Genomic DNA, 3283 nt, shown 5'->3' with positions numbered 1-3283 from the left:
GGTCGACCAGGGACAACTTGAATTTGCGTCTGCATTGAATACGATTTCGCTCTTTCTTTCGAGAAACAAACCTGTGCATTATGTATCACTTATCATGCTGATGGCTAAGAAATTCAAAATGAATTACGGCTTATGGATCGTGAGCAAGAATGAAGTGATCCACTTGCGAACAGATGTCACCACGCCCTATTCCTACATCGGGCCTGAATGGTCCATCGGCAGAGTCTGCAGACAGGAAATGTCTAAGTGACTAGTCCTTTGTTCAGTTAGATTTGATACCAATGGTAGTGGTGTTTTGGTGCAGAAATGTGTCAACATCTCTGATGTTAGAGTCAATATTTAAGTCACATCTACTCTATGGAGTGTCTTCTCATATCGGAACATGCTGACATGAAAACATCCAGCTCTGATAGCAAAGGTTTTCTCATTAAACTGGGAGTATGTTTATCTAAGCAATTCAGACAGCCAGGATGAATAATTGGCATTTGGTTCTTCAAGCTGAGCTCTCCACACCAACTGCTCCAACGAAGGCCATGGATAAGATCCCCATCGATTATTTTGGTCAATTTTAACCTCAACAACAACCTATTGTTCTGAACAAAGCTACACCACAAGCAGAGGTTCAAGTCTGATTTTCATCGTTAATTTTCAATTTCAGTTCTTAATGCACAGTTTCTTATGAATGTGGACAGCAGAAGACCGTTAACATTCCATTTCTAATATTTCCAGAAAATTCTACTCCGCTGATATCACCTTGCCTTTTCACATCGCAAGCCAGGAACCTGGATCAGTCGAGTTCCTTTCCACACATGGAGTTGCTTTTTTCTAATTCATTGACTGCTGATATAATAGATCATTGACCTTGAGAGTCAGCTGTAAATTAGGTTCAACTTTCTCAGCTTGACTTTCATCTGATCCTTTAAAAAAAATTCATCACCTGCAGGTGAGTATATTGCATTGCTTCTTGTTTTACTTAATTCCACCGCGCCCCCCCCACCCCCAAACATCCAAATTTCACGATAGTTCGAAAAATGTGTTGAAACTGATTCGTGTTGGAAGTTGGTGGCTTTTGTGTCTCGACATATAATTTATTCAATTAGATAACTGGGTCAGTCTTGAAATTACTTCGGATTCCTCATTGTTGAAAATATACTTTCGATTGAATGCAAAGCTCAAGCTCCACGAAATCCAAATCCTGCAAAGGAATTCATGACTTTTAAAAGATTCTACGCTGTGAACAGGATTCGAACCTGCGTGGGGAGACCCCATTGGATTTCGAATCCAACGTCTTAACCTCTCGGCCATCACAGCTGCGGCCGAATCTCCAATTTTCATAGTAAAACAACTGAATTCATGAAATACGTAATTTGTTGGAAGAACAAATTGTCAAGACCCAAAGATTACGCCAATCCTTTGCAGAGACTCAGACGAACGTTCCCTTAGCAGATTGACGGGCTTTCACCGCAAACTAGATTCTGCCACAGCTGAAGTTGTGGGAATGATTCTTCGTCGAATTAAAGAGTCACTGATGTACAGCACATGAAGAGATGATCATTGTCCCACTGCGTCCGATCGATTTTGACTCAATTTCTCATCATCTGGTGCCAAATTCGATATGCTGTTGTGTTTTAATATTCATCGACATATGGTATTAGAAATATTGATGCTAAGTCCATAAACACTAGCTACATTCGTAAAAAAAAAAATCAGAATTATAAAGAATGCAGAGCCAATTTACAGGAATGGATCCAGCAACTAATCCGTAAATTCTGACATCAGGTAATGAACTTGTGAGCACAAGAGAGGAAGATTAACCGAAGATTTGGAACTTGAAATCGTCTTGACGGAATTATTTGCAAAACGTTTGCGGTTTTTCTAGATTCAACAAGTCCTTGAACGACACAACACGGAAAGTGGCCCTTCTTTCCAACTTGACCATGGTGGACAGTTATCCTAAATTAATAGGTCCCATTTGCCAACATTTGGCCCACATCCCTCTAAACCTTGTTACTCATATATCCATCCAGATGCCATTCAATGTTATATTGTACCAGTCTCCAACAACTTCTCTGGCAGCTCATTCTGGACGCGTCTGAAAAAGTTGCCCCTGACGTCCCTTTTAAATCCTTACCCACTAATTTTAGACCGATGTTTTCTAAGTTTTGACTTCCTCACCAGCCGGAAAACACCTTGACGAGTGAACCTATCCATGTCCCTCATGATTTAATAAATAGCAACGATTTGACTTTATCATACTTGTCAGGATGGAAATGTGTGGAGATTATTTGTCGAAGGTTTGAAGTAGAAAGTCTAATGTACAGATTTTTATGCATCTTGGAGAAGTTTTTAATAAGTCATTGAAGTCTAGTAGCAGTTGTAGAAGTCTGTTGTGAAAGCTGCAGGAGGATTTCAGGGCACGAGAACGAAGCATTATTTCCAATGTATGGTGGCTCAGTTCGACCGCACTTGGACTACAGTATGAGGAATTATAACCCTCAATTTAGGAAAGATACTAATGCCATATGAGGAATACCACGAATGGTGATTAGCCTTGACATCATGGATGAACGTTCGTCCTCTGAATTGAAATTGAGCAAATCCGGCCTTTTTTTTAACAATTTCAAAACAAGCGAGGTAATCTCATTGAGAGTTGCAAAATATTTGAAGAGATAAACAGGGTGGTGCAATTAAATTTTGTTCCCTCATTGGTGAATCTAGAAGCAGGAGAGGACAATTTTAAAATGAAGCATTGTGATTTATGTCCAGGATGAGAACTATTGATTTTTGTCTTCGCCTTGAGAAGTCGCGCTGTCCAGCACTACAGTGAGCCTTGGATATTTGGTCTTTGAATGCATCACTATCAGCCTGACCCGCCGACACGTACTGCATCACTATAGACCTGACCCCTCACACTTCCCGCCTTAATATCAGCGTGAACCCCTCAAACTTATTGCATCACTATCCATCTGGCGCCCTCACATTTACTGCGCCACTTTCACTTCGAGACCCTCATTTTGACTGTGTCACTATCAGCCTGACTGCCTAACACTTACTTTGTCACTATCAGTCACGCCCTTACACTTCCTATGTTACTATCACCCTGACTCCTTACACTTACTGTGTCACTATCAGCCTGACTCCATCACACTTATTATGTAAGAATCAGACTGACGCCTCACACTTATCTTGTCACGAAAACACTGCCCCGTCACATTGACTGTGTCACTATCAGCCTGACCCCCTCACACTTACTGCTTCACTATCGCAATGCCCCTCTCTCACT

The 3283-nt window shown here is 41.0% G+C and overlaps 1 non-coding gene across 1 annotated transcript; it reads right to left on the bottom strand.

The window, feature by feature from the left end:
- Positions 1-1229: 1229 nt before the first annotated feature.
- Positions 1230-1311, bottom strand: trnas-cga (transfer RNA serine (anticodon CGA)). Its single transcript has one exon. It is a non-coding gene; the product is annotated as a tRNA-Ser (tRNA).
- Positions 1312-3283: the final 1972 nt, after the last annotated feature.

The sequence above is a fragment of the Chiloscyllium plagiosum genome, unplaced genomic scaffold (genome assembly GCF_037043375.1).
Source record: "Chiloscyllium plagiosum isolate Xiang-an unplaced genomic scaffold, Cpla_swu_hap1 HiC_scaffold_51, whole genome shotgun sequence".
Classification (NCBI taxonomy): domain Eukaryota; kingdom Metazoa; phylum Chordata; class Chondrichthyes; order Orectolobiformes; family Hemiscylliidae; genus Chiloscyllium; species Chiloscyllium plagiosum.
This window is presented reverse-complemented; position numbering and strand designations above follow the sequence as displayed.